Below are 7,433 nucleotides of genomic sequence, written 5' to 3'. Positions count from 1 at the left end.
CAATTTTGTGCCAAGTTTAGCCCATAAAGTCTTCCAAAAGTAACTCAAGAATTTAACATCGCGATCAGAAACAATAGTCCTAGGCATGCCATGCAACCTAACGACTTCTCTAAAGAACATATCCGCAATGTTTGAAGCATCATCGGTTTTATGACAAGCTATAAAATGTGCCATCTTAGAGAATCTATCCACAACAATAAAAATAGAATCCCTCCCCTTCTTAGTCCTAGGCAACCCCAAAATAAAGTCCATAGAAATGTCAATCCAAGTTCTTTTTAAGAATAGCACGCAAAAGTGTTCCCAAAGTTCTATTGACAACTTCAGTTTGTCCATCCGTTTGAGGATGACAAGTAGTAGAAAACAACATTTTTTTGCCAAGTTTAGCCCATAAAGTCTTTCAATAGTAACTAAAGAATTTAACATCGCGACCAGAAACAATAGTCCTAGGCATGCCATGCAACCTAACGACTTCTCTAAAGAACAAATCTGCAAAGTTTGAAGCATCATCGGTTTTATGACAACCTATAAAATGTGCCATCTTAGAGAATCTATCCACAACAACAAAAATAGAATCCCTCCCCTTCTTCGTCTTAGGGAACCCCAAAATAAAGTCCATAGAAATGTCAATCCAAGTTCTTTTTAAGAATAGCTCGCAAAAGTGTTCCTAGAGTTCTATTGACAACTTCAGTTTGTCCATCCGTTTGAGGATGACAAGTAGTAGAAAACAACAATTTTTGTCAAGTTTAGCCTATAAAGTCTTCCAAAAGTAACTAAAGAATTTAACATCGCGACCAGAAACAATAGTCCTAGGCATGCCATGCAACCTAACGACTTCTCTAAAGAACAAATCCGCATTGTATGAAGCATCATCGATTTTATGACAAGCTATAAATTGTGTCATCTTTGAGAATCTATCCACAACAACAAAAATAGAATCCCTCCCCTTCTTAGTCCTAGGCAACCCCGAAATAAAGTCCATAGAAATTTCAATTCAAGTTCTTTTTAAGAATAGCACGCAAAAGTGTTCCCAAAGTTCTATTGACAACTTCAGTTTTTCCATCCGTTTGAGGATGACAAGTAGTAGAAAACAACAATTTTGTGCCAAGTTTAGCCCATAAAGTCTTCCAAAAGTTACTCAAGAATTTAACATCGCGACCAGAATCAATAGTCCTAGGCATGCCATGCAACTTAACGACTTCTCTAAAGAACAAATCCACAATGTTTGAAGCATCATCGGTTTTATGACAAGCTACAAAATGTGCCATCTTTGAGAATCTATCGACAATAACAAAAATAGAATCGAGGCCCTTCTTAGTCCTAGGCAACCCCAAAATAAAGTCCATAGAAATGTCAATCCAAGTTCTTTTTAAGAATAGAACGCAAAAGTGTTCCCAAAGTTTTATTGACAACTTCAGTTTGTCCATCCGTTTGAGGATGAGAAGTAGTAGAAAACAACAATTTTTGTGACACCCCTGACCTCTTTAAATAAAATACGCAGCGGAATAAAAATAATTTTCTTTAAAATATGGAAGGAGTTTAAAAATACATTTTCTTTAAACATTTTACAACCAAAATAAATACATGATCATTCAAAAGGTATAACAAAATACAAAACATCAGTCCTATGATCATGCCATCAAAATCATCCTTCCAACGGTGCATGCATATGACCCCCATCCACAGTCAACGTCCCGGTCCGTCGCTCTTATCTGCATCACATGAAAATAACTGAAATGAGAATAAATCTCAGCAAGTGGAACTCTTACATAGCAATGATACATAGTATACTCTGTAAAACATGGCTTTTAAATCATAAATACCATCGACTCTGAAACATGAATAACGTAGCAATAACTGTAGCAATAGCAATAGCAATAGATAGCAATACGATGGTATTTCTCTTTTCTATGGTTGGATTGATATCAATAGTATCTGTGACTGTGGTTGCCAATATCCCATCGATATAAATCGATAACTGTGAGGGGATAAAAGCCTATGGTCGATGATCATCTAATTGCATGCAATGCTATGGCTATGATTAATCAATCCAATAAAACATTTGAATTCTCAATAACATTTAAAGCCGTCGTTTCGCAATCTCATAATATCTCTTGTATTCCCTTTTTAACAATAGTGAGACATCAATGCCTCCAATAGATAATCAATGAAATCAATACATAACAATGGATCAATGGAAGGGAATAACACTTTGAAACCTTTAAAACACAATACATATAATATCATGTGAGCACAAGGGATGAAATTCCACTTACAAACCAATAGAACACCTCCAACTATACTCTTGGTACACCACCTACAACAATAATCCATAAATAACACCAATATCAAGACTAAATCCAAGAGTCCATGCTAAATAATCCATAGAACCATCAAAACATCAAATCCAAAATAACCCTTAACTCGAAACCTCATTAGAATCGCACCAAAAACTTACCTAAGCTTCCTTATACCACGGAGAACGATGATCTCAAGTCGGAAATCCAAATAACTCCAAGAATCAAAGGTAGGAGCTAAAGAAATGGATGAAAACCCTTAAGAATTGAGAGAATATCGAGAATGGAAGGAAGAAGATAAGGTAGGTATGGCCAACAACTCCCAAAAAGTAGCTAAATATCTCGCCCATACTTACACCGCGGGTGCGGTCACACAAGCACCGCGGGTGCGCTAAGCTCACGGCAACCAAAATAAATCCCATGCACGAACACCGCGGGTGCGGTGCTACAAATACCGCGGGTGCGGTCTCATCGCGGGTGCAGTCCTTGCACTGCCGCGGGTGCGGTGATGCCACGGCCCTCCAAATCCAAAATCATGAATAGTACACCGCGGGGGCACTCATCTAAGAGCGCGGGTGCACTCTACTCACGGCAATGAACAGTAACAAAACAACTAAAATCGATTCGAAACGCTGAAACGAACAATCAACACCAACTAACACCTCGAATAAATAATAACCAATAATACTATAGCCCAAAACACAACTATAATCATCTAATCACAAAACCCAATTAACACAATAAAGCTTAAACAGTACCGTACACCGGGCTCGGCTATTACAATCTCCCCTCCTTAGAGGAATTTCGTCCTCGAAATTGACGTCACGGCACGAACAACTCAGGATACCTCTCTCTCATCTCAGTCTCTGGTTCCCACGTAGCCTCCTCAATCAAATGGTTCCTCCAAAGGACTTTAACGATGCCGATCTCTTTGTTCCTCAGAACTCTAACTGTGCGATCCAGAATCTGAATCGGAATCTCATGGTAAGTCAGACTCGGCGTCAAGTCCAATGGCTCATGGCGAAGAACATGGGAAGGATCTGCAATATACTTCCTGAGCATCGATACGTGAAACACATTATGGACTCTGTCAAGATCGGGCGGTAGGGCTAATCTGTAGGCTCGGTCACCCACTCTGTCCAATATCTCGAATGGACCAATGAATCTAGGGCTCAACTTGCCCTTCTTGCCAAATCGCATCACACCCTTGAGAGGTGCTATCTTCAGAAAAACATGATCGCCAACCTCGAACTGCAAAGGTCTACGACGAACGTCTGCATAGCTCTTCTGTCTGGACTGAGCAGTCTTCATCCTCTCTCTGATAACTGCAACAACATCGGCAGTCTGTTGGACCAACTCGGGACCCAACATCTTCCTCTCACCAACCTCATCCCAAAACAAAGGAGATCTGCACTTCCTGCCATAAAGTGCCTCATACGGTGCCATGCCAATCGTCGCCTGGTAGCTATTGTTGTACGTGAACTCCACAAGAGGCAACTTGGAATCCCAGCTACCAGAATAGTCAATAGTACAAGCTCTGAGCATATCCTCCAGAATCTGAATGACTCTCTCTGACTGACCGTCGCTCTGAGGATGATAAGCTGTACTGAAAGCTAAACGAGAACCCATAGCTCTGTGCAAACTCTTCCAGAACTCTGAGGTAAATCTAGGGTCACGATCAGACACGATCGACACAGGAACCCCATGAAGTCTAACAATCTCTGCAATGTAATCCTCGGCATACTGAGACATCGAATACGTCGTCTTGACTGGGAGAAAGTGCGCTGACTTGGTCAATCTATCAACAATAACCCAAATGGAATTGAAACCCTTCTGCGTCCTGGGTAAACCAGTCACGAAATCCATAGTGATATGCTCCCACTTCCACTGAGGAATCGGCAAAGAAAGCAATGTCCCAGCAGGTCTCTGGTGCTCAATCTTTACCTGCTGACAAGTAAGGCACTGAGAAATGAACAAAGCAATATCTCTCTTCATACCTGGCCACCAGTAGAGTCGACGAAGATCCTGATACATCTTCGTACTGCCTGGATGAATCGAATAAGGTGCGGTATGAGCCTCTGTCAAGACATCTCTACGAATATCGTCGCCAGAAGGAACACAAATGCGGCCTCTGAAAGTTACCAAATCATCACCATTCAGACTAAACTCTGAATTCCCTCTAGCCTCGGCTCTAGCTCTCAACTCTGCCAACTGAACATCAGTCGACTGCTCTCTACGGATCCTGTCCGTCAATGTAGGTCGAATGACCAACGCTGAAAAGCGAGCAATGGTCCCTGGAATCACCAGATCAATCTCCTCTCTCTGCAAATCCATCAACAATGGTCTCTGAATCAAAGAACTCAATGAAGCACTCGACTTGCGGCTCAAAGCATCAGCCACAACATTCGCCTTCCCTGGGTGATAACTGATAGTCACATCGTAATCCTTGACAAGCTCTAACCACCTCCTCTGTCGCATATTGAGCTCTTTCTGCGAGAACAGATACTTCAAACTCTTGTGGTCTGTGAAGATCTCACACTTTTCGCCATACAGATAATGTCTCCAAATCTTAAGGGCGAAAACCACAGCTGCAAGCTCCAAATCGTGCGTCGGATAATTCTTCTCATAATCCTTCAACTGGCGAGAAGCATAGGCAATGACCTTACCTCGCTGCATCAACACTGCACCAAGGCCTCTCTTCGACGCATCGGTATAGACCACAAAATCCTCTGAACCACTGGGCAAAGAAAGAACAGGAGCTGTCATCAATCTGTCCTTCAACTCCTGAAATGCACTCTGGCAATCGATAGACCACTCGAACTTCACAGTCTTCCTCGTCAGATTGGACAATGGCAGGGCAATCTTGGAGAAACCTGAAATGAAACGACGATAGTAACCCGCCAAACCAAGGAAACTGCGTACCTCAGAAACAGTGGTAGGAATAGGCCAACTCCGAATCGCCTCTATCTTCAACGGATCAACAGCAATGCCATCTCTCGAAACCACATGGCCTAGAAAAGAAATCTGATCCAACCAAAACTCACACTTCTTCAACTTGGCAAACAACCTCTTCTCTCGCAACAACTGAAGCACCACTCTGAGATGCTCTGCATGAAGCTCTCTGGATTTGGAATAGATCAAGATATCGTCGATGAAAACAATGACGAAGCTATCCAGATAAGGCTTGAACACACGGTTCATCAGATCCATGAAGACTGAAGGGGCATTGGTCAAACCAAAAGACATGACAAGAAACTCATAGTGACCGTACCTGGTCCGGAAAGCTGTCTTAGGGATATCAGACTCCCTAACCTTCAACTGATAGTAGCCAGACCGAAGATCAATCTTCGAGAACATAGTAGCACCATGGAGCTGATCAAACAAATCATCTATCCGAGGCAACGGATACTTGTTCTTGACAGTTACTTTGTTAAGCTCCCTGTAGTCGATACACAGTCGCAAAGAACCATCCTTCTTCTTGACAAATAGAACCGGAGCTCCCCAAGGCGAAGAACTCGGACGAATAAAGCCCTTGTCTAAAAGATCCTGCAACTGAGTCTTCAACTCCTTCATCTCGGTAGGGGCCATCCGGTACGGAGCCTTAGAAATAGGAACCGTACCTGGAGCTAAATCGATCACGAATTCAACATCTCTGTCCGGTGGCAAACCCGGAACATCATCCTCAAACACATCAGCAAACTCCCTCACCACATCAATATCATCTACATTCAACTTAATCAATCTATCAACATCCACAATAGAAGCAAGAAACCCATCGCAACCTCTACACAACAATCTCTCAGCCTCAAAGCAAGAAATAAAAGGAAGGACCAGCGAAGTACCTGTGCTGGCGAGCGCTCCTCCCTGGCCATCATCTGCAAAAGTCACCTTCTTAGCAATACAATCGATAATTGCACGGTAAGTCGAAAGCCAATCCATGCCAAGAATAACATCGAAGGCAACCATAGGGATAACAATCAAATCAGCGAATACAACTCGCTCCTCCATACGAACAGGGCACGCAAAGACAATTGATGTCGGGCACAAGACATCCCCCGAAGGTAAAACAACATTAAGCTGGAGGGGAAGAACAGAAGGAACTATACCCAAAGATCTCAAAAATAATTCAGACATAAAAGAATGAGTAGCACCAGTATCAATCAAAGTAGTAGCTACTCTGCCTGAAATCAAAATAGTACTAGAGATCAATGAAGAATCACGATTAATACCTTCCTTGGTCATCGCAAAGATACGACCCTGCACCTTCCCTTGGCTATCTCCCCTCGGGCAATTCCTAGCAACGTGGCCCGCCGCGCCACAACGAAAACAAGTATGAGTGCCCAATCTGCACTCTCCTCGATGATGCTTACCACACTTTGGACACAGTGGCTTCTCGGGATCAAATGGAACTGGCGGTGGTCTAGAACTCGGCTCCATCTTGCCCTTGCCCTTGAAACGATCCCTGCCCCTCTGATTCAAACCCTGGCCTCTCTGAGCAATGGCCTGGTGTCTCTCCTGCCTCTCCCTGGCGATATCCTTCTCGTCTTGCTCGGCCAACAATGCTTTGGACACAATCTCCTTGAAAGTAACAGCCTTGGACATGTTGATATCACGACGAATCTCAGCTCTAAGGCCTCGAATGAAATGAGCGCCCTTGTCCTTGTCGTTCGAAGCAATATACGGAGCAAATAGGCAACCCTCCTCAAACTTCAGGATATACTGGCCAACATCCAAGCTCCCCTGTCGAAGTTCCAAGAACTCCGTAACCTTCCTCGCTCGAAGTGCGTCGGGGAAATACTTGTCGTAGAACAAGTCAGTGAACTCTGACCACTTTAGTGTTGCAACATCAACTCCAACCTTCGTCGCATTCCACCAAATGCGGGCAGCCTTAACCAACATGAAAATGGCACAACTAATCCTGTCTTTGTCCTCATACTGGAGATGATCGAAGATAGCTTCAAGCGCCTTGACCCACTCGACAGCAACTAGAGGATCGGTGCTACCTGCGAATTCCGGTGGATCCATCCTCTTGAAAGCAGAAAAGACGGCATCAGTGCCAACAGCCTGAGCAACCTGACCTCTTACTTGGCCTCGACCCTGACCTGCTCCTTGCAATCGGAGCAACTGCTGAATCTGATC

The 7,433-nt window shown here is 43.4% G+C and overlaps 1 long non-coding RNA gene across 1 annotated transcript in view; it reads right to left on the bottom strand.

Annotated features, from left to right (window-relative positions):
- Positions 1-1,489: 1,489 nt before the first annotated feature.
- LOC140820507 (uncharacterized) overlaps positions 1,490-7,433 on the bottom strand; it is a 65,148-nt gene continuing 59,204 nt past the window's right edge. Inside the window, exon 3 of the long non-coding RNA XR_012115504.1 lies at positions 1,490-1,709. This is a non-coding gene — a long non-coding RNA (uncharacterized lncRNA). The remainder of the gene's footprint in view (positions 1,710-7,433) is intronic.

The sequence above is a fragment of the Primulina eburnea genome, unplaced genomic scaffold, assembly GCF_022965805.1.
Source record: "Primulina eburnea isolate SZY01 unplaced genomic scaffold, ASM2296580v1 ctg1095, whole genome shotgun sequence".
NCBI classification, from domain to species: domain Eukaryota; kingdom Viridiplantae; phylum Streptophyta; class Magnoliopsida; order Lamiales; family Gesneriaceae; genus Primulina; species Primulina eburnea.
Note: the sequence above shows the minus strand (reverse complement) of the source record. Positions and strands in the feature narration are given on the sequence as shown.